Below are 27,963 nucleotides of genomic sequence, written 5' to 3'. Positions count from 1 at the left end.
TCATGCCAAGTCTTTGCTCTGGAGGAGTTAAATAGGACTCTTTCCCAGAACGTCTGAGAATAATCATGTCAGTTGAAGGTCCTGGTGCCAAGGATCTGATAACCACTGGCCTGGACTCGCAACAGTCCTTTCTACCTTGCCCAGTTCACTTAGGAGAGGCCATGTTGCTCTTTGATAAGTGTGTTAGTCACTCAGTCATGTCCGACTCTTTGTGACCCCCATGGGCTGTAGCCCACCAGGCTCCTCTGGCCATGGAATTTTCCAGGCAAGAGTACTGGAGTGGGTTGCCATTACCTTCTCCAGGGGATCTTCCCAAACCAGGGATTGAACCCAGCCCTCCTGCACAGCAGGCAGACTCTTCACCATCTGAGCCACCAGGGAAGTCCTACTATTTGACAAAGCAGTGTTTTAATCCGGAAGGAAGACCAGGACCCACTTGGAAAACCCTGAGATTATAGCAACAAATTAAAGTATGTCACATTTACTCTGCTGGTAGAGTCATGAAGCCTTCTTATGCATTTAAGAAAGATTTCCTCTTAAAATATGCTGAAATAGGAAAATTTTGTATGGAAATGATAGTTGTTATCTGAGAAAAAACAGCTGGACTTACTTTCTCCTCTCGGTGACTGATCAGATACAAATCACCAAATGGGCATTTCTATACTGAATTTGTCTTGCAAACTGAAAAGCTAAACCAATTTCAAGTTTGATAATCTGTCAGGGAGCAATTATGTCATTTTAAGGTGAGGCAGTAAGTAATCCATTTTACATACTTCTGATTCTGATATTCTGTTGTGACTGACCAGAGCCTGGCTAGTTTGTTGTTGTTTAGTTGCTAAATCGAGTCTGACTCCTTGCAACACCATGGACTCTAGCCCATCAGGCTCAACTGCCCATGGGATTCTCCAGGCAAGGATACTGGAGTGGGCTACCATTTCCTTCTCCAGGGTATGTTCTTGACCTAGAGATGAAACCCACATCTCCTGCATTGGCAGGCGGGTTCTTTATCACCCAGCCACTTGGGACGTCCATTGGCTAGTTTACTTAGGAATAAACTGGGGTACTGAGACAGAGCAGCAGAAAGGGTGACATTTTAGAGATAAGGGCCTGAGAGAGAATGCTGTTTCTCAGGGTGGCCCTTGAGGGAATAGTGCTTTATTGTTGCAAGCCTGCCTAAAGGGCTTCTTCTTTTTGTTTATTTCTTTTAGCGCCTATGAAATCATCTGTGTTGGTATTAATAAATTACTCTTTGCTTAAGCACTTCATGTAAGAGCCTATTTTCCCCATAGCCTGGAACAATGCCACCACTACCACAAGATTAAACAGGCATGAAAGATTGAGGAGTGCCTTGGTGAAGCAACATTCTGCTTTATTTTCTTTGCTCTTCAGATAATGACTCCGGGGAAGAAGAGAAACTCCAGAACTACTTTGTTCTCTTCAAAGCCTGAGCCTCAGGAGAAAAAGTAAAAAGACAAGACATGTTTCAGGCTGAGGGGCCTCAAAACAGGTCAGCTCTGGGCCTTTATTTATTATATTGATGATACTGAGTTCATAAATTACTTACTTTTTCAAAAACAGCTATGGGTAGTGGATAGAAAAAAAAATCAGTGGTAGCAGGTAAATCAAAATTTAGTTTGTTCATATACATTTTCTGTTGTATTTACCCTTGAAGAGTGCAGAATTTTAGTGCAGATGAAGGGAAAAAAAAGCAGATGAAAATCATCTAAATCCTCATCATGCAATCAAGTGAATAAAGAGCATATCTTAATAATTATTGGACATATACAGATGAGTAAAGAATTGCTGAGATTTACTGTTAGTTGATGTGCTAATTTTCAGTTAAAAAGCAAACTTGAGGACTTTCCTGGTGGTGGAGTGGTTAAGAGTCTGTGATTCCACTGCAGAGGGCATGGATTTAATCCCTGGTCAGGGAACTAAGATCCCAGCAAAAACAAACACAAACCCTTGGACTGTCAGTAAGTACACTGTGGAGTGAAACTTAGAGGAGCCTAATGATGGGTTTTGGCTTGCCCACCTCCAACCATCTGCACTTTCTGTGACCTTGAATAACCAATTTCACCTTTCCTGCCCTTGGATACATACTTGTTGTTATGAACTGAAAATTTGTATCCCCTCAAATTCATACGTTATGGCCCTGACCCACCTCATGACTGTATTTGGAGAGAGGGGCCGTGAGGAGGCTCACTGAGGTCATCAGGCTGAGGTCCTGATCTGATAGTGTTAGTGCCCTTATGAGAAGGGGAAGGCACACCAGAGTCTTTCCTCTCTGCCCTGCGAGGACAGCATGACAAGTCAGCCTCTGCAAGCCAGATGTGGGCTTTCACCAGAGCTGAATCTGCCGGTACCTTGGTCTTGGACTTCCCAGTTTCCAGGACCATGAGAAATGTTTGTTGTTTAAGCCACTAGTTTATGGTAGTTTGTTACCGCAGCCTGAAATGACTAAGATGACTGTAAAATAAGAAAAATGAGGTAGATGATATACATTTTCAATGCCAACATTATATAACTGAAGTTAGGAGTTTGAAACAATAATGTAAGATCATATTTTGCTTCTTCTAGCTGAATACACACACACACACACGTGTGTGTATATATATATATATATATATGAATATATATATACACATATGGGCTTCCCTGGTGGCTCAGACTGTAAAAGAATATGCCTGCAATGGAGGAGAACTGGGTTTGATCCCTGGATTGAGAAGACCCTGTGGGGAAGGGAATGGCTACCCATGCCAGTATTCTTGCCTGGAGAATTCCATGAACAGAGGAGCCTGGCAGGCTACAGTCCACGAGGTCGAAAAGAGTCAGCACGACTGAGCACACACATAGAGGGAAGGGGAGGGTTGTTTACACACATGTAGGCGGTCTTCATTTTGTACAGTAGCATAGGGCCATAAAAATGGCTAATATATGTATACTTATATGGGGCTTCCCTGATGGCTCAGCAGGTTAAGAATCCAATTGCAATGCAAAAGTCACAGGAGACTTGAGTTCAGTCCCTGGGTTGGGAAGATCCCCTGCAGAAGGAAATGGCAACCCACTCCAGTATTCTTGCCTGAAAAATTCCATGGACAGGGGAGTTTAGTGGGCTATAGTCCTACTAAGCATGCATGCATATATATGAACTGAAAAAAAGTGTTACTTGTGAGCCTGTGCACTGTAGCCTGCCAGGTTTCTGTGTCCTTGAAATTCTCCAGGGTATAAATTCTCCAAGAATCCTGGAGTGGGTTGCCATTCCCTTCTCCAGGGAATCTTCCCTACCCATGGATTGAACCCAGGTCTTCTGCATTGCAGGCATATTCTTTGCCATCTGAGCCACTAGGGAAGCCCCTGGGCAATTAATAAATACTGAGATAGTTTCAGATAAATATAACTAAAATGTTCTTCTTATTGCTATATTTTCCTCACAATTTTTTGATACTCATTAGACATATGAGCCTTGTTAGCTAGAATTCTCTCAGAGTCCTTGAAACAACTTTCCTCTTAGCTGATTAGGTAGTTTGTTTGGACTTACTGCTGGCAAGACTTGGAGCTATGGCTACTTTTCTTTGAATCTTGAATGGATGGAAGAAATCCAATATGCACTTTTTAAAAGAAATTTATACCATGAATTAACATGAAAAACTGTTTGTTATAATATTAAAAACCTTTCTGATGCTAAGTCGTTTCAGTTGTGTCCAACTCTGTGAACCCCATAGACGGCAGCCCACCAGGCTCCCCCGTCCCTGGGATTCTCCAGGCAAGAACACTGGAGTGGGTTGCCGTTTCCTCTCTATCTGATACTAAATACTTAATACTCTTAATGAAACCTATAATATATTATAGAACTTAATCTGACTTAATTGAAGCCTTGTAATAGCAGAATTAACTCTTTTATTATCAAAAATATTTTTAAAAAGCAGCTCCAAACCCATCTTGAAATAGGTAGGAATGTAAGTTTTGTGTGTTTACTGAAGCATATTATCAGTATTTCAGCATTTGTTCTTGTGTCTTTTTTTAAACGTTGTACACAGAAAAGTGATGGGTAAATTATTGATCTTTGAACTGGAAAGCCTAAGAGTTGGGCCCGATTGAGCTGGTCAGTGTATGTATCCAGAGCCCCAGCTCTGTGAATCTTTCTGCATGCCAATATCATCTTTATATAGAGGATGAGCCTTTGTGTTGAGAATTTTAATATAGAATAGCTCCATGACTGGTTTCTGAAATATGACTCCATGTCACTTCATAAAGTTTTAATAAGACAGTACTTGTGTCTGGATGGAAAACTCTTGGCTGCTTTCTTTATGAGAGTGCTAGAGTCAAATGTTCTGGATGCCAAGGGAGGACTCTTTCCAGTAGCTGGCTGATTCCAACAGAAATCAGATGATGATCCCTGACAGGTTTACTGAGGAGATGCTTTGCACCTTCATCATGCAGATACCGGAGACTTGAACTTTCAAATATTCACTGGCATGACTTCAGAAATGTTTGATGTGAGACAGTTTATCCTCTTCTGTTCTATTATGCCTTTTCCCAACATAACACCAATAACTACTTTACCTCCTGTCATTGATATACTAATGTTATTTCCCATATGTATACCACTTAATGAGTCAACACAAACACCCATTTTATTTCTTTTTTTTTTTGGAAGAAAAGGGGACAATTATCAATATCTCACTTAATTATAATACGTGATAGGCGGGCTTTAGCTAAATTCCATGAGGAGCATGAGTAGGTCTGTTTTGTTGAATGAATGATGAGTGAATTCACACATCTCTCATATACTTCGACTCCCTCTTATGATCTCCAACAGTTTCTCCTGCCAGTCCTCTGAAAGCCCACCAACACATTTTTTTTTTCCTTTCCCTAATACTTACCAGTTTGACTGGAGGAACCAGCTTGACCAGAGATACCCATTCCATTCTCCTTAATCCATTTGATTCTACTTGTGATAATACCTTTGTTTATATTTAAAGTATAGATTATAAAGCACAATCACATCTCACTGAATCCTCATAACCACCTCCAAGATTAGCTTATGTGGTCAGACTATGCCCTCCCTTAGCACCTGCCTTATCTTTGCAAGATTTAGTAACTGGCTATTTAATATCTATCTGTGTGCCTTACATAGTGCTTAGCAGTCTCTGTTCCATCAATACTTGCCAAAGGAATGGATGACTTGAATGAATGAAAGTTTCTATCCTGATTTTATAGTTGAGAAAACTGAGAATCCTAACAGCTGAGTAACTTGCTTAAATTCAGAGTTCAAAATAGGCTGAGTCAGGGCTCAAACTCTTCTGGACTTCAAGCTCTTCCCTTTTCCAACCCAGCTGCTAGACTGTGTAGAAAATGCCAAGACAATTTTTTCAAACAAATAGAATCAATAGAAGTCAAATAGGAAGTATGATTGTGTGTTAGTCTCCTAGGGCTGAGGAAACAAAGGACCACAAATTGGGTGGCTTGAAACAATATAAATTTATTTTTTCACAGAGCTCGAGGCCATAAGTCCAAATCAAGGTGTCAGCAGGCTTGGGTTTTTCTTGGGGGCCTGGGGAGGATCTGTTCTAGGACTCTCTCCTCGCTTCTAGTGGTTCCTTAGTTTGCAGCTCTATCCCTCCTGTCTCTGCCTCTGTCTTTACGTGGCTTTACTTGCATCTGGTATCCTATGTTTTTCTTATAAGGATTGGGTTTTGAGCCCACTCTAATCCAGTATGAACTCATCTTAACTTATATCTTAATTACATCTGCAGAGACCCCATTTCCAATTTAGCTCTCATATCCAGGTACCAGGCTTCACTGGTATCTCAGACGGTAAAGAATCCACCTGCAATGCAGGAGACCCAGGTTAGATTCCTGGATCATGAAGATCCCTTGGAGGATGGAATGACAACCCAGTCCAATATTCTTGCCTGGAAAATCCCGAGGACAGAGGAGCCTGGCACCCTACAGTCCATAGAGTTGCAAAGAGTAGGACACGACTGAGCGACTAAGCTAGCATGCACCTAGGCACCAGGGCTTAGGACTTCAGCCTGTCTTATGCGAGAACACAATTCAAACCACAACTGATGGTTTTTTAAAGAAGGGACTAATGTATGAATAATTTAAATAGGGTTGAATTATTTCCACAAGTAAACTTACCATAAGACTAAGGTTATAACTTTATTAAATCACTTGGTACAACATTTCCTCGGGTGTGTGTTCTAACACTAGTCTGCAGAATATTCGGAAGTACTGCTTAGGGGAAAAGGGGGCTTTTATTATTAAATAGTTTTAAGAAACAGTAGGTCAAGTAGAGTTAAATCGCCTTACAGGGTATTTGCAGGACTCCTCGGAAACTTTAATATGCCAGAGTGTATCACAAAGACGTAGTATATGCTTCCTAAACTCATATAATGACAGACCATTTTTTAACTTGAGTGCTGTTCTAGGGAACATCCTTTCCAAGACCTTGACTTCACAGATAACAGTATGTTGTAACTATCTGTTTACAAATTTTTCTCAGTAGGTTATAAGCTTCTGAAAGGCAGAATCCATATTTCACTAATCTTTGAGTCCTCAGAACATGCCTAGCATCTGACAGCTATAGGGCCATGTGGTTGTACTGCTGCTGCTGCTGCTGCTAAGTCGCTTCAGTCGTGTCCGACTCTGTGCGACCCCATAGATGGCAGCCCACCAGGCTCTGCCATCCCTGGGATTCTCCAGGCAAGAACACTGGAGTGGGTTGCCATTTCCTTCTCCAATGCATGAAAGTGAAAAGTGAAAGTGACGTCGCTCAGTCGTGTGCAACTCTTCGTGACCCCATGGACTGCAGCCCACCAGGCTCCTCCGTCCATGGGACTTTCCAGGCAAGAGTACTGGAGTGGGTTGCCATTGCCTTCTCCATGTGGTTTTACAGGATACAAATAAATGATGCTTCCCGGACTGATATGACCCAACCATACCAGACGTGTAGAGGGGTGTTTTATCAGTTAGGATTTCTTTCAGCCACGTCACAAGTCCTGGCCACTCTTCCCTGACAATTAAAGGGGTTACTTTTTTTCTCAGATAATAGGAAATTTGGGAGAAGGCAGTTCAGAACTGATGCACAGCTCTGCTCAAAAGAAATCATCAAGGACACAGATCTGCCTTGTTTCAATCGTCAGTAACAGGAGGTCTTTTCTCAAGGTTACAGAAGGGCTGCTTCATAGCCAGCCTCCACTTCTGGGCTTCAGGCAGGATGAGAAAGTCTATTCTCTCTCACTCTTTATCTCTCTCTCTTTCTTTCCTTCCTTCCTTCCTTCCTTCTGTATCATTCTTGTTCCTTCTCCCTCCTTCCCTCCCCATACCCCTATCTTTCCCTTTTTTTTCCCTTTTAACATTTAAAAAAACAGTAGCTTTCTCAGAAACCACACCAAGAATTTGAGCCTATATTTTATTGTCCAGAAGCCTGCCACAGTCTCCCCCTAGATGCAAGGGAGTCTAAGTAGATGTACTGATAGGCTCATTATCAAGCCCCACCCAGCTCCCCAAAATGGGATCCCATTGGCAAAGAAGAATGAGAAAAAGGCTTTTCAGCAGCAGGCTCTTGAATCCCATGCCATATAGGTTTGTCTGGCACTATTGTTATTGTTTACAGTACTGGAGTTGTGACTGGTGCTGACCTATTTAGAGAAAAAAAAAGTTTTTAAAAAATTTAAATATTTTTGTATTTTTAATTCCATAAAAAAGAAATGAGTTTCAGTAATCATTGAAACTGTTAGATTATGTAACCTCCTAGTAATAAACTATCTTGATGGGGGAGAAAAATGTGTTGGAGAGTGTCCCAGGAATTCTGGACCCAGAATAGTAGGCTAATTGAGTGCTTATGCAATCACTGGATAAATTCACAATACAACTGAACAAGAAATTGAATATATAACCTCAAACTATTTCATTGATTCATTGCATTGGGAAACCAGTTTTAACTTACTTCATCTTATTGATCCAGCATGATAAATAGAGCATTTTAATTGGGACTTGGATTCCATAATAATTTAGTTTCCAACATCTGTGGAAATTTTAGATCAGCCAGCAAAACAACTACCAATCTTTTTTAAATTTTTAAAATTTTTAATTAGGAGATAATTGCTTTACTGTGTTGTGCTGGTTTCTGCAGTATATCAACATGAATCAGCTGTGAGGATATATATATTCCCTCCCTTGTGGGCCTCCCTCCCAATCTTGAGCCATGGTGGTATGAAGTTTGCTTTACAAAATTGGTGTCCTTCCCCTCTGAGATACAGCCATACTCAATTACAATCATGTAATGTTAGCTAAGTAACAGGGCAGCAAACAAGATTGAAATTGTGGAGAAGAATTCTGAAGCGTGTCTGAATAATAGGAAGCAGAACTCAGAAATAGAAACTGCTTTCTGCTGTGATCACACCAGTGCAGCTGTTAGAGATTCTCCAATTGATTTGGAGAGTGTAGGAGACATAAATTAAAAATAAATAACTGTAGCAGCATTGCCATGACTTTTTCTGTCACATTTAATTAATTGGAAGTTTGGGACAACTTAGGACTTTGATATAGCTGCATTATTTGTCTTTCTCTCTATTCTTAGGCTTCCTGTTCCTATTTAGAAGGTAGCTCTCCTTCAGTTTTTTTTTAAATTTTAATATCAACACAATTAATTGAGGAACAACTCATGATTAAATAAGATGCTCTAGTACCTCTGACTTCTAAAACATGAATGAAGTGGGACTGATCTAACTCTCCCTCAGATGACAGCTCATAAAACCCTATTTTCAGGGAGAGAATGCTGAAGCTTTTAGATCACATCTCCCAAAGATTATGGGATTGCAAAGAATATGACCCGCCTGCCCCCCCCCGCCCTGGCCCACAACTCATTAAGACCAGATCGAGAGACTTGGTCAAACCTCAGCCCCAAACTCTGTGGCCAGATTTTCTGATAGGCACATGGTACATTTTCACTGCATTTCACTTCATTCAGGTTCTAAATGAAGCTTTATGTATCGGGCTGAGGACATCCTGGGCCTTACGCTCCTAGATAGCTTCTCAGGGTCCTTTCTTCATTTCTTCTTGCCTGAGGGCCTTTGCATAGGCTGTTCTTTTTATTCCACCTTGTTTTTTTTTTTTAATTGGAGTATATAATTGCTTTACAATGTTGTGTTGCTTTCTGCTTCCAACAGTGTGAATCAACGGCTAGCAGACATATATGCGCTGCCTCTTCAGTCTCCCTCCCCGACCCTGCCCCTGCCATCCCACCCTAGTCATCACAGGGCACTGAATTTAGCTCCCTGGGCTATACAGCAGCTCCCACTAGCTATCTATTTTACACATGGCAGCGTATATTTGCCTAGAACATTCTTCTCTTTTCCCAGATTTCCTTTTGTCCTACATTCCTTTCAGGTCTTCTAAATTTCATTGGCATACTAAGTGAGTTTTCCTCAGTTATGAGCTCCTGAGTACATTTCCACCTTACATATCACATGTAGAATTATTAATAATTATATTATCACATATTATTAATTGTGTTATATTATTAATAATAATTATTAAAAATTTATCTGGCTACCACCTTATTTTATTTCTTGTGAAGTGAAGAAGAACTAAAAGTGAAGAAGAACTAAAGAGCCCCTTGATGAAAGTGAAAGAGAAGAGTGAAAACGTTGGCTTAAAGCTCACATTCATAAAACTAAGATCATGGCATCCGGTCCCATCACTTCATGGCAAATAGTTGGGGAAACAGTGGAAACAGTAGCAGATTTTATTTTGGGGGGCTCCAAGATCACGGCAGCCATGAAATTAAAAGACACTTACTCCTTGGAAGAAAAGTTATGACCAACCTAGGCTGCAGTCCATGGGTCGCTAAGAGTCAGACACGACTAAGCAACTTCACTCTCATTTTTCACTTTCCTGCATTGGAGAAGGAAATGGCAACCCACTCCAGTGTTCTTGCCTGGAGAATCCCAGGGATGAGGGAGCCTCCTGGGCTGCCATCTATGGGGTCGCACAGAGTCGGACACCACTGAAGCAACTTAGCAGCAGCAGCAGACAGCATATTAAAAAGCAGACAATTACTTTGCCAACAAAGGTCCATCTAGTCAAGGCTATGGTTTTTTCAGTAGCCATGTGTGGATGTGAGAGTTGGACTATAAAGAAAGCTGAGCACCAAAGAATTGATGCTTTTGAACTGTGGTGTTGGAGAAGACTATTTAGAGTCCCCTGGACTGCAAGGAGATCCAAGAAGTCTATCCAAAAGGAAATCAGTCTTGAATATTCATTGGAAAGACTGATGCTGAAGTTGAAACTCCAATACTTTGGCCATCTGATACGAAGAGCTGACTCCTTTGAAAAGACCCTGATGCTGGGAAAGATTGAAGGCGGGAAGAGAAGGGGACGACAGAGGGTGAGATGGTTGGATGGCATCACCGACTCAATGGACATGAGTTTGAGTAAGCTCTGGAGTAGGCAATGTACAGAGAGGCCTGGCGTACTGCAGTCCATGGGGTTGCAAAGAGTTGGACATGACTGAGCGACTGAACTGAACTGAACTGAACTGTTTTATTCCTTGAGTGCAATGTAAAGTAGATGGTAGCAGGTCTGAGAGATATAGGAGAGCAATAGAGAACTATGGATCGGACCAGCATAGTTTTCCCATTTCTATTACTATTTTAACCCTTATAACAGTATATTACAATAACCTCTGTACATGATTTTTTTTTCCTATTGGGTTGTTTGTGCCCCAGTCCAGAATGCTTGTTCTCCTAGGCAAACACTGACATTGGCTATTCCAATACCATAGGAACTGACAATATAGAGTCTAGTCAGCTACTCATGGAAAGTAACTAACTTTTCAAGCCATCATAAGCCACATACCAAACAAATCAGCAGCCATGATAGACCTGTATTGTCCATCCTGGTGGCTTCTAGCCACAAATGAGATGGATGGAGGAGCAATTTATTTTGATAATCATTTTAGTTCCTGGAAAGGGTACCACATTAGAATGATGACATAACATAAAGTTTGTAAACAGAAATTTAAATGCTGCATAGTTTATAAAGCATGTCATAATGAAATTCTGCATATTGGCTAAAGCAATGCCTCAAAAATACTAAAGATACAGATGCAGAATTTAAACTAGGGGGCTAAAATAGTATAACAGGATGTGGAAGAAAAGTAAGACATGGTATTAGTGAAAGTTTACTATTTTTAGGACTTGCTTGGGGCATAGTTACATCTCAACAGTACATAGAAGTTTGTAAAATATTATTAACTTCTAAATCTTGTACTATGTAAATGAATTGCTTGTTCAAAAATAAAACTAAGACTAGGGAAGAAAAGAAAAATGTTAATATTAATATGTTTTATTTTTAACTTTTGATTTACTAGTACATCTTTTTAAGTTGTTATGTAAACATTATATATTCTTCTCAGAAGATGATTTCTGAGATTATAAACATACTTTGTAAAATATATATTGTGAAGATTGGCTTCAGGAAGCAAAGATAGAAATAAGCAGCATACATGATGATAGAGATTACTACACATTTGTGGTAATTGTGAAGACTTTGCTGAGAGAACAGTTATAGAACCCAGGTATACTTCCCAGGTAACTGGTTTCTTGAAGTCCTTCCATGATTATGTGGCAATTCCCATTTTTGTCATCATTGTTCCATAATTAAGACATTGTGGTTTTTCAAGAGTTTTTCCCTGATACATCTGATGTGTAGAATGTTTTTATTATTCTTTACCCTCAAAACAACTTCCCACCCAAGTATTTTTCATTATAAAAGAATTTAATGTTGATGTATGGCAAAACCAATACAATATTGTAAAGTAATTAACCTCCAGTTAAAATAAATAAATGTATATATTTTTTAATTTTAAATGTAAAAAAAAAAAGAATTTAACATTTTAGAAATCTCTCCATGACTGAAATGTCTGTTTTTTTAATGAACTATGCCTGATTTTTTAATGAACATAATGGAAGTGCAAGTTCCAGTCAATATTTCACTTTAAAGTTTGGTGGATTTTTAATGCATTCAATGAATGCTACTGATTGCATTAATGCAGTCCATTTACAGAACAGCTGCATTTTATAGTCAATATATCAATATTAGTTACCAGACAAGTCTTCCAAATCCTCTAAATGAGAAAGTTGAGATTTCTTTTATAATATTGCAAGAATACATTTCACTCAAGAATCATAACTTCAAATAATTTTTAAAATATACCTTTCTTTTGTTTCCAGTTTATATAGAAAAATTTGTCTATTTCTTACAAATTGTAAGTTGAATGGGAAGTTTCCTTTACTAGGGCTGAGAATTGATTTATGGGAAAGTGTTAAATCTCTTAGATTTTCATTTGTGTATTTGAAACTTGGCTCTTCATTTATTTGGCTCTTCATGTGACATGGGATTTTATTAAGGAATATATTTGTCATGCCAAATCCCCCTTTTGTAATGACAACATGCATGGGGCAAGAAATCATATACAAATTGCTTTTGTATCTCTCTGGAGTAGGCAGGTTTGTGACCACTAAAATAATTGTTTCTTAATAACATGTTTTAAATGAAAACTCAAAGAGTGGATACATCTTCCAAAATATTATGTGTTGCAGTAAATTATGGTTTATTGGCCATTCTATCAACCTGGCATTTCTCTTAATAAAGACATTTGTGTTTTAGCAATAGCAGATTAAGTTGTGCTAATTTGTGTTTATTATTGTGACCCTGAAAATGTGTAAGATTTTTGAATACCCTCTGACTTATCAAAGAAAGATTAAATTATATATTCAAGTCACTTCAGTTTCCAGAAAATTGTAATTCTTTGAATATATTTGTTCTCTATATAATAATAATAAGCAATAATCCTCTATTTATTACAATACTTTATCCCTAGAATATATTATTAAAAGAAACCCTTGAATTGGCAGTCATTTTCCATTTCAAGTACTTCTTTATAGCAAGTTGCATTTCTTGACGTACTAATTATTATAAAATATGACTAACTTACTTTCCTTTTATCCATATATTCTGTGGAGAACAAGTTAAAGTGAAAAGATTTTGAATAGTTTTCTATTTAGGAGAACCCCAAATGATGAAGTGTTGTCAAGTTGTTAGATCCCCTTAACAGTATCATTATTAGTGCCTTTATTCTAACCCAGGAACTGCATAAGAGATCATTGGACTTTTCTAAGTATGAGAAATAAACTCTGAAAACCTTAACTAAGGCTGTCTTTTTTTTAGTGTAGTTAAAACCAAAAAGAACATGTTAGATTCAGCATTAAAAGTGGGTAATATAATCAGCAAATGGATATAATCAGGATATTTAAAGGACCTTGTCCCAGAGTATGTCTCAATATGTCAGCAAATTTGGAAAACTCAGCAGTGGCCACAGGACTGGAAAAGGTCAGTTTTCATTCCAATCCCAAAGAAAAGCAATGCCAAAGAATGCTCAAACTACGGCACAACTGCACTCATCTAACACGCTAGTAAAGTAATGCTCAAAATTCTCCAAGGCAGGCTTCAGCAATACATGAACCGTGAACTTCCTGATGTTCAAGCTGGTTTTAGAAAAGGCAGAGGAACCAGAGACCAAATTGCCAACATCCACTGGATCATCGAAAAAGCAAGAGAGTTCCAGAAAAACATCTATTTCTGCTTCATTGACTATGCCAAAGCCTTGGACTGTGTGGATCACAATAAACTGTGGAAAATTCTGAAAGAGGTGGGAATACCAGACCACCTGACCTGCCTCTTGAGAAACCTATATACAGGTCAGGAAGCAACAGTTAGAACTGGACATGGAACAACAGACTGGTTCCAAATAGGAAAAGGAGTATGTCAAGGCTGTATATTGTCACCCTGCTTATTTAACTTATATGCGGAGTACATCATGAGAAACGCTGGGCTGGAGGAAGCACAAGCTGGAATCAAGATTGCCGGGAGACATATCAATAACCTCAGATATGCAGATAATACCTCGCTTATGGCAGAAAGTGAAGAGGAACTAAAAAGCCTCTTGATGAAACTGAAAGAGGAGAGTGAAAAAGTTGGCTTAAAGCTCAACATTCAGAAAACAAAGATCATGGCATCTGGTCCCATCACTTCATGGGAAATAGATGGGAAAACAGTGGAAACAGTGTCAGACTTTTTTTGTGGGGGAGGGGGCTCCAAAATCACTGCAGATGGTTATTGCAGCCATGAAATTAAAAGACGCTTACTCCTTGGAAGGAAAGTTATGACCAACCTAGATAGTATATTCAAAAGCAAAGATTACTTTGCCAACAAAGGTCTGTCTAGTCAAGGCTATGGTTTTTCCAGTGGTTATGTATGGATGTGAGAGTTGGACTGTGAAGAAAGCTGAGCACCAAAGAATTGATGCTTTTGAACTGTGGTGTTGGAGAAGACCCTTGAGAGTCCCTTGGATTGCAAGGAGATCCAACCAGTCCATTCTAAAGGAGATCAGTCCTGGGTGTTCTTTGGAAGGAGCGATGCTAAAGCTGAAACTCCAGTACTTTGGCCACCTCATGTGAAGAGTTGACTCATTCGAAAAGACTCTGATGCTGGGAGGGATTGGGGGCAGGAGGAGGGGACGACAGAGGATGAGATGGCTGGATGGCATCACGGACTCTATGAATGTGAGTCTGAGTGAACTCCGGGAGATGGTGATGAACAGGGAGGCCTGGCGTGCTGTAATTCATGGGGTCGCAAAGAGTCGGACACGACTGAGTGATTGAACTGAACTGAACTGAACTGAACTGAAACTCTTGAATGTTTTAAATCAACCGTCCTTCAGTTTCAAGAACTTCAATTCATCTTCCCAACTGGGTTGTCCTCCTTCACTTAACAAGGACTCAGAGGCCTAGTGGAATTTACACTAATCAAACAGTGCTGGCAACCAAACAGCTCAGTTTCAATAGGAGCAGAACCCAAGTTACTGGTGAGTCTCATACTTTGCACCACTCAGCAGGGCAGACAATCTTCTCCAGTTACACCTTGAAGCAAAAGACAGAACAGTGCTTACCCTGTTGCCCCTGTCTGTAAAGGTAAGTCGCTCAGTCGTGTCCAACTCTTTGTGACCCCATGGACTGTAGCCTACCAGGCTCCTCCCTCCATGGGATTCTCCAGGCAAGAGTAGTGGAGTGGGTTGCCATTTCCTTCTCCAGGGGATCTTCCCGACCCAGGGATCGAACCTGGGTCTCCCGCATTCCAGGCAGACGCTTTGACCTCTGAGCCACCAGGGAAGCACCTGTCTGTAATCCGGGGAAAATGTAAACTGAGCTGATAGGACTGGTAACAAGCCTGAATAACTTGTTTGGGACCCAGGATTTACTCTTTCAGTAAAACTACTAAAGGATGGAATGTATCTTTGCCGCATTTTCAGCTGTTTTACATATTTACTCCTACTTCATGTTGCCCTGGCTTGTGATTTATTGCTGTCATTGTTTGTTGTTTAGTTGCTAGATCATGTCTAACTCCTTTGCAGCTCCACAGACTGTAGCCTACCAGGCGCCTCTGTCCATGGGATTTCCCAGGCAAGAATGCTGGAGTGGGTTGCCATTTCCTTCTCCATGGGATTCTCCTGAACCAGGGATTGAACCCATGTCTCCTGCTTAGCCAGGTGTATTCTTTACCATTGAGCCATCAGGGAAGCCCTGTGATTTCCTATAAGACCTTAAACTGGACTTAAACTTCAGAAGCTCAGATCTGAAGATTATTCCTTTTGTTTCAGGAGGTAAGACTGACCAGAGTTGTAGAGCGTGCACTAGCAGTAGATTCACACCCCAGCTCTGCCAAACGCAGGTCTGGCAGGGTTAACCCTCGTAACCCGAGTCCCTCATGTCTAAAACGAGGCTCATAACACCTTCCACAGAGAATGTTACTGGATGTTTAAAACTCAGATATACCTGAAGCCCTTGGCACATAGGAAGGACTCAATAATTTATTGTTCTGAAGCTCTTTCTTCCTTTTCTCATTTCCCTTTTAAGGTTGACACAAGGCTACTAGTAATGTCATTTTCTGCTTTTCTGTTGCTCTTTACTTTTGTCCTGCTGATTCTTCTTTTCCTCCTTCTCTAAGACCGAGCCCTATGCTTTTTTTTTTTAGAAAATGAGATATGCATCTTATTATGAACAGAAAAATGTCTTCCTGTGTGTGTGTGTGTGTGTGTAAGTGTGTGTGCTGATATTTATGCTATACGGAGTATCAGTTCATATATTCTGGCCAGAATTTCTTTATATCATGGATCTTAATCCCTGAATTTTATCTTTTCTGAAATGGTAAAACGTTGCAATGGGGCAGTAATGGAGTAAAAGGGCAGGGAATGATATTGGAAAATGACAAGTTAAATTTTCTTCTCTCTTCTGGTCCTGTCTTGGTATGTTGATATATTTACTTTCTCAATGGAAGTAAAGGAGAATATTTTTCCTCTACCATTTTCAAGATAAAATTAAGGCTCCTGAGCCTGTAAACTGATCACTGCTGAAACAAGCAAACTGACAAGGAGTGAAACTGTAGAGTTCGCATACATTGTGTTTAATATGTGGGAAACACCATGATAAGAATTGCATGAATTATCTCATTAATTTCACGAGAACTCTATCATTTTCTCTCTGTTACAGATGAGGAAGTTGAAGTGTAAATGGGTTAAGATAACTCCTCTCAAGGATCTGAACCCAGACAGTCTAGTGCTGAGGAGAACCTAATCTGCCTTCTAATGTATGATGTGGACACACCACTGAGGGCTACAATCAGTGTCTGTGTCCTAAAATTGTGCTACTCACCAGATCTGCCAACATGACCTGGGAGCTTATGAAAAATACAGGATCTCAACCTCACCCCTGACCTACCAAATTTTAATTTGCATTTTAAGAAGACCCCCAGGTAAGTAGCATACATATTAAAGTTTTGGATACACAAAACTAATGCATTATTTCTGGGTTGATGTAAATATTTTTGTGTGATGCAAGAAGAAAAAAATCAGGATTTTAGATATCTCAAAGGGATTAAGATTTAGAGACAATGCAGTTCAACCTATTCCTTTCATAGACATTGAAAATTTTACATGGTGGTTAAATATGTGTTCAAAAATAAATTTAAGAATTCAATAAAAATTTATTGAGGGTCTGTCACTGCCAGACTATATGTCAAGTGGGATGGAGATACAAAGACACATAAATTACATACCCTGGGAGACCAGTGGAAGGGACAAAGAGCATGAAATTTGTAGGTGCTATGATATATAAAGTATGTATAATGAAGCACTGAGAAACAAAGAGGTTGAGATCGGGATCAAGACAGACATTTTTTTTAAAGCTCTGACATTCAATATATTTAATTTTGTAAATTTAATTAATTTTTGGCTGCACTGGGTCTTGTTGTAGTGCGTGGGCTTTCTCTAGATGTGGTGAGTGGGGACTGCTCTCTAGCTGTGGTACATGGGTTCTCATTGCAGTGGCTTCTCTTGTTGCACAACACAGGGTTTGTTGTACACTGTTTGGGTACCTGGTTTAGTTGCCCCATGGCATGTGGGATCTTCCCGAACCAGGGATCAAATCCATGTCCCCTGCATTGGCAGGTGGATTTTTAATAGCAGCAGCAGCAGCATCCTACCCCTTCCTCTCTGGTAACCACTATATTTTCTCTGTGTCTATGTACTTATTTTTGTTTTATTTGTTCATTTATTTATTTTTATAATCCACATATGAATGAATTATACTGTTTGTCTTTCTCCATCTGACTTTATCACAATACCCTCAAGGTTCATCCACATTGCTAGAAAAGGCAGGGTTTTATCTTTATTACGGCTAAGTAGCAAGATCAAACAAGTCAGTCCTAAAGGAAATCAGTCCTGAATACTCATTGGAAGGAATGATGCTGACGCTTCAGCTTTGGCCACCTGATGTGAGGAAATGACTCATTGGAAAAGACCCTGATGCTGGGAAAGATTGAATGCAGGAGGAGAAGGGGACGACAGAGGATGAGATGGTTGGATGGCATCCACAACTTGATGGACAAGAGTTTGAGCAAGCTCCAGGAGTTGGTGATGGACAGGGAAGGCTGGCGTGCTGCAGTTTATGGGGTCGCAAAGAGTCGGACATGACTGGGCAACTGAACTGAGCATTCCATTTGTGTGTGTGTGTGTACATCTATCATCTATAACATCTTCCCTATCCATTCAACTGTGGATTGACACTTAGGTTGTTTCCATATTTTGATTATTGTAAACAATGCTGTGATGAACATAGGAATGCATATATCTTTTCAAGTTAGTGTTCTCTTATTATTTGAATGCATCCCCAAAAGTGGACTACCTGGGTCATATGGTAATTGTATTAATTTTTTGAGAAATCTCCATAGTGTTTTCCATAGTGGCTTCACCAATTTACATTCCCACCAACAGTGTATGCAGGCATGCTTCTCTCCACATCTTTGCTGACGCTTGTTATTTCTTGATTTTTTCATTATCGCCATTCCAATGGGTGTGAAGAAATATCTCATTGTGGTTTTGATTTTTGTTTCCCTAATAATTAGTGATGATGAACATCTTTCCATGTGCCTGTTGTCTTGTTTGGAAAAATGGCTAATCAGATCCTCTGTATATTTTTTGTTGTTTGCTACTGAGTTGAGTTCTTTGTATATTTTGGATATCAACACCTTATCAGATATAAGATTTGGAAAAATCTTCCATTTGGTAGGTTGTTTTTTTTTGTTTTGTTGATATCTTTCTTTGCTGTGCAGAAGCTTTTTATTTTAAAGTAGTTCCTTTTGTTTATTTTTTATTTTATTTCCCTTGCCTAAGGAGAAATATCCAGGAAGATATTGCTAAGACCAACATGAGCATATTCTATGGTTTCCTCTAGGAGTTTTGTGGTTTCATGTTTTACTTTGAAGTTTTTAATCCATGTTGAGTTAATTTTTGTGTATTACCTGACTGGGGTCTCGTTTTGTTCTTTTGCATGTGATGTCCAGTTTTTCCAACACCATTTATTGAAGAGACTGTCCTTTTGCTCCATGAAATATTCTGTGTAAATCTATTAAGTTCATCTGGTATACTGAGAATATATCTCATTTAAAGCCACTGTTTCCTTGTTGACTTTCTGTCTGGATGATCTATCCATTGGTAGAACTGGGGTGTTAAATTCTTCTTGATGATTGTGTTGCTCTCAATTTCTCCCTTTCAGTTCAGTTCAGTTCAGTTCAGTTCAGTCGCTCAGTTGTGTCCGACTCTTTGCGACCCCATGAATCGAAGCACGCCAGGCCTCCCTGTTCATCACCATCTCCCGGAGTTGACTCAGGCTCACGTCCATCGAGTCCGTGATGCCATCCAGCCATCTCATCCTCGGTCATCCCCTTCTCCTCCTGCCCCCAATCCCTCCCAGCATCAGAGTTTTTCCAATGAGCCAGTCAACTCTAATAATTGCTTTATATATTTTGATGCTCTCATGTTTATCTGTAGACATGAGATGAGTCTCCTAGAGGCAGCATAATGATGAGTCTTGCTTTTAATCCATCCAGCCACTCTGTGCCTTTTGATTGGTTAATTCAGTCAATTCATATTTACAGTGACCGTCGGTAAATGAGAACTTAGTTCTGTCATTTTGTCCTTTGTTTTCTGGTTGCTCTATAATTCCGTTGTTTCTTGTTCCTTGTGTTCCTGTATGCTTTTTCTAGTTTGGTGGTTTTCTCTGATATTTTTCTCCGTTTCCTCTTTTCACGTTTGTATCTCTGCTCTAGATTCATGTTTTATGGTTACCATGAGTTTTGTACAAAACATCTCACAAATAAAATAGTCCTTTTCCTGAAGATCGCATCATATCTCCATTTAGTAACTGAGTTCTGTTTTTCTAACTCTTCCCCACTTAAGTTCCTGTTGTCTCAAATTATCCTTTTTTTTTTTTTACTATTGTGAGTTCGTTACCAAAGTATTTATTTTTACTGCCCCTCTTCCTTTATCTTTTATACTGTAATTATGTGTGTAACAATTTCCTCTGATATAGAGTTGCAATTTCCTTATTCTGTCTACTTAACACCTTACTCATAGTTTTGTGTACTTTTACCTTTTCATTTCAGGTACAAGAGCTCCTTTCAACATTTCTTGTAAAGCAGGTCTAGTGATGAAATTACCTAGCTTTTGTTTGTCTGAGAGAGCCTTTATTTCTCCTTCGTATCTGAAGATTAACTGCTGGATATTCTTAGCTGACAGTTTTTATCTTTCAATATTTAGATATGTCATCCCACTCTCTCCTGGCATGTAGAGTCTCTGCTGAGAAATCTGCTAATGGCTAAATGGGGTTCCTTCATAGGTTCCTGCTCTTTTCCGCACCTCCTGCCCCATAGCCGAAAGGTCTTTATTGATGACTTTTAATAGCATGAATATAGTATGTCTTGGAGGAGGTTTTGTTTTGCATTCAGGAAATTAGATAGTCTCTAGCTTCATGGACTTTGATATCTAATTCCTCTCCTGGATTTGGGGAGTCTTTAAATGTTATTTTTAAAATAAACTCTGCTCCCTTCTCCCTCATTTCTCCTTCTGGGATTCCCAATTATCCTTATCTTGCCTTTCATAATGGAGTGGGAAAGTTCTCATAGAATTTCTTCAGTTTTGAAAATCAGTTTTCTCTCCTCTTCTACCTGAATGATTTCTATATTTATATCTTTAAGCTCACCAATTGTCTTCTATATGGTTTATTCTGTTCCCAATGCTTTCTAATGCATTATTCCTCTCATTTATTGGGTTCTTCAGCTCTAGAAACTCTTTGTTTCATTTTTAGAGTTCACTCTGTTCATTAACTTTACTCCTGAGCTCACTGAGCTGAACTGCCTTTCTTAGTTTTCTTTTAACTCACTGAGTTTCTTCGTTATTGTTATTTTGAATTTTCTTTCAGTCAGACTGTAGTATTCCATGATTTTAAGTTTGATTTCTGAAGAAGTGTCAGTTTCCTTTTGTGATATCGAGTTACCATGGTTTTTCATAGTGCTTGATTAGTTTTTCCAGTGCTATATTTGAAGCAGCAAGCACCTGTCTTAGTTAGAGAAAGCTTTTTAAATTTTGATTTTAACAGCTCAACTGGTTAGCGATTAAAGCCTTTCTTTGGTTTTTCAGCAGGTGGCATTATAACACGAGGTTTTGGTTTCTCTCTTATCAGGGCAGCCTCGGGCTACATTAGAGAATGGACACTTTTCCACCCTCCACTGCCTCTTTCAAAGGTGTCGCTGGGGCCCTCCTTGGCACTGCCTGTGCCTCTGAGGGCGACGGGTCACTGGTGCCTTGATGCTGCCAATGTGGAGTTGCCATTCAGAATACCAGGAGGGCAGACGCTCCCACTGCACCCAGGGTCATCTAGATTTCAGGCACTGATGCCATGGCAAGGAGAAGGGCGGAGTGGGGGAAGAGCCAGGGTTACTAGCACCTCTACCACACCTGGGGCTGTGGGGTGTGAGGGTACTGCCAGCGGTGGCAGGGGTGGGGGGACTGGAGTCAAGAGTGCTGCCACAGCTGGGGGAACCGGGGTCATAGGTCCTGCCGCTGCCACTGCCCAGCTCCCTGTGCTCACAGATTCTGATGTGACCGAGAGGCTGGGGTAGCGTGCACTGCTTCCCCTACCGCTATTGGGGCTCTCTGGGGCTACAGGCTCAGCCACTGCCAGGAGAGTCCAGGATTGTGGACTGGGTTTGCCTCCACTGCTTCTCGGTTCTGCCTCCTCCATGCATTCCAGTCCACCCACCTTCAGGTACACAGATGTGTGGCTGTCTCTGGTGTCCTGGTGGATGGGGCAAGGAACCTCTGTTGAATTCCAGATCTTTTAGGGTTGCAGATTGAAAAGGAGAAACAAAAAGAGCTTTTCAAGCCCCCATAATGCTGACTGCCATCAGTCTCTGGATAGTTTTGATGAGTCTAATTTCCAGACTAATGACATCTGGATTCAGTAAATTTGTTGTGTGTTAGTCACTCAGTTGTGTCTGACTCTTTGAGACCCCGTGGACTGTACCCCACCACACTCCTCTGTCCGTGGGATTCTCTGGGCAATACTGGAGTGGATAGACATTCTTTTCTCCAGGGGATCTTTCCAATCAGATGCAGGACTGAACCTGCATTTCCTGTGTCTCCTGAATTGTAGGCAGATTCTCTACCCGATGAGCCATTGGGAAAGCTCAGAATTCAGTGAGGGAGGAAGGAATCAAAAATCTTTATAGATGAGACAAAAGTTGGATACATTTTAATGATATACTATGAACCAAGTACAAAACAGAGAGTTCATTTTCCCAAAGCATGACCCAAATGGGCCACCAATATCAGAAGTACTTGGGGAAGCTAAGCACGATTCAGTTTCTGGCTCCTTCCCTACTCCTATTGGATAAGAAACTATGGAGACAGATCCCAGAAGGCAAATGTTTAACACTCACCAGATGTAATTCTGATGGGCATCAGCTGAAAGAATGACTGAATAATCCTGTTATTTAATATGAAATCATTTTAGTAATCTGGAAAGTTTATGTTTTCCATTATCTTCACTGACTTTTCTTTCAATTGTATCCAAAAACAAATGTGTCATAAGCAGTCAACAGAACATTATAAATAACCATAGAATAGGAAGTACATTTAACAGGCAAAATATGTTGCTTATTTTTGTATTGGGACAATTTAAAGAGGCATGGTGTGATGAAGCCACTGAAGAGTTAAGGAGTATTTATCTTTTTAATGTCTGGAGCACCTATTTGTTGATGTGATTTCATTTTAAAGCAGTGATTTTGCTGACTAAGAGTGCCCAATGGAATTGGCAATAGGGAGAGAAAGTGGCACAGTGCCCAGGAATCATTAATGTTAAAGGCTTCAAAGGTGCTGCTAATGGACAGTACTGGTGAGAAGTTCTGCTTTAAATGCAGAGATATGTAGAGTGTGTTAAAAAAAAAGAAAAATTGCTACCCTGCACTCTTGTAAGGGTGGGGAGCAGTTCCTAAAATTAGACAACTTGGTTGGAGTCAAGTGAACTGAGGGAAAGTTCTCCTGCTTCCAACAGTATTTCTCTTGCTTAGTTTTTGCCATTCTCTCTTCATTTTTTTGCTGTTTTAACTTGGACTCTATTATACCTACTCTGGTGGGCTTCCGTGATGGCTCAGCAGGTAAAATATCCGCCTGTAATGCAGGAGACACAGGAGACAGTGTTCGATCCCTGGGTCAGGAAGATCCCCTGAAGTGGGAAAATGACAACCCATTCCAGTAGTCTTGCCTGGAAAATTGCATGGACAGAGGAGCCTGGCAGGCTACACTCCATGGGGTATCAAAGAGTAAGGCATGCCTGACTGACTCAGCACAAGCACACAGCTCAATACCTACTCTGGATTATTGCCAAAACCTTCTAATGGATCTCCTGGTATTCATTCTCTTTCTTCTACTTGCTGCCAGAATTCCTTTCCCAAATTAGACCTGTTTCACTTTTGAGCTTAAAATCTTGCAATGAATAGTTTCTCGCTGCCTACAGAGTCAAGTCCAACGTCCTTCCCACTCCAGCTAAGACACCCTGGCTCCTACCGCCCATTCCCCTCCTTGACCTGAGTCACTTTTTTTATGCCATTTACAGCCATATTTTCCTACATCGATTGTAGTTCACTGAGCCATTTGTGGACTTTCCTCTCTGTTTCTTCCTCATAAACAAGAGATAAAGCAATGTAACAAACCAAACCTCTTGAAAATACACATTTCTGGCCAAGGTCTTATAGGCCAGAAATGTAATATTTTCACTTCCAACATCCCAAATTACATGACTACTCCTGGGGGAGAGTACACGTTATCTCAATCCCAAGGATTTTCAGCTCAGTCCATGGAGTTTCTCCTGGGAAATCCTCTTATCTTTATATGAGCTGCTGGCATCTAATGACAGGCCTTTTGGCAACAGGGAATTTTCTGGGAAACCTTGGCACTCAGATCCCTTTCCCATTATCCAAGATGTCCTATGTCCCAAATATCGGCTGAGGGAAAAATGAAGCTCTTGAGACAAAGGAAAAGGGCTCTTACATGGTGTGAGTTATAGATAAGGAACCTAGAAGAATGGAATCTAACCTTGTTCAATCTTGCAGCAGTTCTTACTCCAGGCTCCTGATTCTGCCTAGATTGGGAGTTTAGCATGTTTGGAATAGTCAATTAGAAGACAGAGGAATTGTACTATTCTCAGTCCTGATTGCTAAAGATATACCTGGTTTAAATATTAATGAGACACAAGACTAATAATTCTGCTCAATTCCTTTTCTTCAAAAAATCCCCAGCTGTCTGCAAAATGCCTAGATGCTTGCTTTCCAAAAAGACTCTTAGATGCTTCAGGGCAAATATTCTTTCTGTGTTTCAAATAAAAATTCTCTTATAAGTTTCCTTAACTTAAAAAAATTATATGGTAAGCTTTAGGAGCTTGGTGTGTTTCTAAGACAGACAGTGACAGGCCAACAGCAGAATATGATTTGAAAGCAATTGTAAAATAGTGCTTCCAAGAACAGCCTGTCTTTTCTTCCTCCTTCCTTTCCTTCTTCTTATCCCTTCCTTTCTTTCTTCTCTTTTTTACTTCCTTTTTCTCCTGTACTTCTGCCTTTTCAATTTTTCCCTTTCTCTTTCTCTCTCTTTTGTTTTTGCTTCCATTCATTTATTGGACAGTACAATAGGCCAGATTGTATGAGAGATAGAAATACTAAAAAAAAAAAAAACCCACTACTGCCTTTAAAATCACACAACCTAGTGTTGAAAGAAACATATAGGTATGCAGTTAACCAGGATGTTTGAGGTTGCTGACTTCTTTTAAAGGAAGGAAGGCATTTTCTCCAATTGAATGACATACTTATTCATTCATAGTACTAGATTATTTTCATGGTACTTAGAACTGTAACTTCTTGTTGTTGCTATAGCATAAGGACTGAGTTGAAAAGTGCTCATAAATAGGTTTGAAAGGGAAGCAAGAGCAGATAACAGTATTATCAGTTCAGTTCAGTTCAGTCGCTCAGTCGTGGCCGATTCTCTGTGACCCCATGAATCGCAGCAAGCCAGGCCTCCCTGTCCATCACCAACTCCCAGAGTTTACCCAAACTCATGTCCATCAAGTTGGTGATGCCATCCAGCCATCTCATCCTCTGCCGTTCCCTTCTCCTCCTGCCCCCAATCCCTCCCAGCATCAGAGTCTTTTCCAATGAGTCAACTCTTTGCATGAGGTAGCCAAAATATTGGAGTTTCAGCTTCAACATCAGTCCTTCCAATGTACACCCAGAACTGATCTCCTTTAGGATGGAATGTTTGGATCTCCTTGCAGTCCAAGGGACTCTCAAGAGTCTTCTCCAACACCACAGTTCAAAAGCATCAATTCTTCAGTGCTCAGCTTTCTTCACAGTCCAACTCTCACATCCATACATGACTACTGGAAAAACCATAGCCTTGACTAGACAGACCTTTGTTGGCAAGGTAATGTCTCTGCTTTTGAATATGCTATCTAGGTTGGTCATAACTTTCCTTCCAAGGAGTAAGCGTCTTTTAATTTCATGGCTGCAAACACCACCTTCAGTGATTTTGGAGCCCCCCAAAATAGTATTACAGTTGATAATAAAGGATTTGGCATTTGTCCTGAAGTCTGTGAGAAGCCGCTACTAAAGGACTTCAAGCAAAGATATGAGGTAATCATAGCATTAGGAAAAAAAAATTATCTGGTAATAGTGAGGAGAATAGCTAATAGTGTACTAATAGTAGTGGGGAGAGGGAAGGGCATTAGGTGGAGGTAAGGAGATCTTAAAGGAGGGTGTTCCTGTCATCTAGACAGTGATAAAGTCATTACCAAGTTGAACCTTTAGAGAAGATATGAGGTTTTAACTCACAGAAGAAATGTGGGTGAGTGGCAGAAAGAGAGTTCTGAAGTCACCCAGGTCTTAAACACAGTGTCATTAACACAGGAGGAAAAGACCTAGTGCTGGGGTTGAGGGGGCATGATTTGGGGTTCAATTTTGCACACGTTGAATTTGAAGCATCTTACTGGATAGCTGACATATATTTAGGGGGTAAATGGCTTGGGAACTCAGAAAAGAGGTAGATAAAAAATGTAGCTTTGGAAGTTGGTAGTCTATAGGTGGTGGTTGAGACCATGGGCTGGATACAATCATTCAAGAATTGGGCAGTGTAGGGGAGAGAATAAGGAAGAGGGAAAAGCCCAGAACCTTGGAAACACCAATACTTGAGGGAATAAGAGATGGAAGCTGGGGAGATTGAGATTAAATGAGCTGGGAAGTAGAAAGAGGGCTTTCGTAAGTGATCTCAACAGGAGCCAAGGAAGAAAACTTTCAAGAAAAGATGATGCTAGCATTGAATATTGTAGAGAATTCAAGAATAAAGGACCCAGAGAATGTTAATTGAATCAAGCAACAATGTTTTCATTGGGGACTTCAGTGTGAAAGATTTCCATAGATTAAGGTAAGGAGTGGAACACAAAGTTTGTGGAGGAGAGAAGGGGTGGGGCCTTGGAAAGCTGGGCAAAAGCTAACGACGGCACCAGCATGGCGACGCTGGAAAACCTAAGCTGAGGGCAGTAAGACTGAACCAGGGTCCATGATGGGATGCAGGTGACCTTCAGTGGAGTCCCAGGAACTGAAGAGAACAACGCCGTGTCAGTGCTGAGCCCCAGGAACAGACAGAAGGGGCTGAATGTGCACTCACATGGGCTGAAGTCTGGGAGCACAGGCTCTGGGGACTGACCTCATGCCCTCTTTTTCTGCGACCCAGCTCCAACACTGGAGAAGGAGGAGAAGCAGGGAAATACACCCTGGGCCCCTCTTTCTGTTCATGTCACTGTACTCCTCACATTGAACCGCCTGTTCTCCCCTTAACCACCCGCCTAGCCAATCCCACTAACAATACTCAAAGAAGAAATCTGTGAGCTCACTTATGGAGGAGGATTCATATTGAATTCTACTCTGGGGTGCCTTTTTATTAGTTTGTTCTACTGGGTTAAAATACATTTTTTTAATATCTTATTTTATTATTTTTGGAGGGGTTGGAAAGACTTGCGCCTGTCTATCTAGAAAAAAAAGAAAAAAACGCCCAAAGAGAGAAGATGAAAATTCTGGAGAGAAACAAGCTCTGGAGAGGTGAGAAGTGTTGGACACAGAGCAGCAGCGAAGACAGGGAGAGCCCTTTCTGCTAGGTAGGAGGTCAGGCAAGAGAGACACCAAGGGGCAAAGTCAGGCATTTGACTTCCTGTCTACTGGCCCCGGGTTATCCAGTTACCCAGACTCATCTGGGGCCTGGGTTCATGACTGAACTAAGGCACGATGGCTAAATTCAGGAAGCAGATTCTGGAGCAGTCAGTTATGTGAGTCAGTTTTCAGAAGAGAGTTTTATTTGGTTAACTGTTGAAGAAGAAGCTTTATTAACCTTCGGTGGCTGAGGTCCTGAGAGGGCAGATGAAAGCCAGGGTTAACTTTTTAAAAATTTTTATTGGGGAATATCCCATGGACAGAGGAGCCGGGTGGGCTACAGTCCATGGAGCCGCAGAGAGTTGGACAAGACTGAACAACCAACACATACACATACATGGTTGATTGACAGTGTTGTGTAGTTTTAGGTTATACAGCAAAGCGAAATCAGTTATACACATACATATATCCACTCTTTTTTATATTATTTTCATTTATAGGCCATTACAGAGTATTGAGTAGAGCGGGTCCTTATTAGTTATCTATTTTATGTATCTGCATGCATCCTCAGTTGCTACAGTCATATCCAATTCTGTGTGACCCAATGGACTCTAGCCCACCAGGCTCCTCTGTCCATGGGATTCTTCAGGCAAGAATACTGGAGTGGGTTGCCATGCCCTCCTCCAGGGGATCTTCCCAACCCAGAGACCTAGCAGCCATCTTCTGCACTGCTGATTCTATACTGCTGAACCACCAGGGAAGCCCATTTTATATATAGTAATGTGTTTATGTCAGTCCCAATCTTCTAAT

At 40.5% G+C, this 27,963-nt stretch overlaps 1 long non-coding RNA gene and 1 other non-coding gene across 2 annotated transcripts in view; one reads left to right on the top strand and one right to left on the bottom strand.

The window, feature by feature from the left end:
* The first annotated feature begins 1,389 nt into the window (after nt 1-1,389).
* LOC138424259 (uncharacterized) overlaps nt 1,390-27,963 on the top strand; it is a 36,788-nt gene continuing 10,214 nt past the window's right edge. Inside the window, exons 1-2 of the long non-coding RNA XR_011250714.1 lie at nt 1,390-1,507; nt 16,620-16,881. This is a non-coding gene — a long non-coding RNA (uncharacterized lncRNA). The remainder of the gene's footprint in view (nt 1,508-16,619; nt 16,882-27,963) is intronic.
* On the bottom strand, nt 15,171-15,242 carry TRNAS-GGA (transfer RNA serine (anticodon GGA)). The gene has a single exon. It is a non-coding gene; the product is annotated as a tRNA-Ser (tRNA).

This window comes from Ovis canadensis, chromosome 1, assembly GCF_042477335.2.
Source record: "Ovis canadensis isolate MfBH-ARS-UI-01 breed Bighorn chromosome 1, ARS-UI_OviCan_v2, whole genome shotgun sequence".
Taxonomy (NCBI): Eukaryota; Metazoa; Chordata; class Mammalia; order Artiodactyla; family Bovidae; genus Ovis; species Ovis canadensis.
This window is presented reverse-complemented; position numbering and strand designations above follow the sequence as displayed.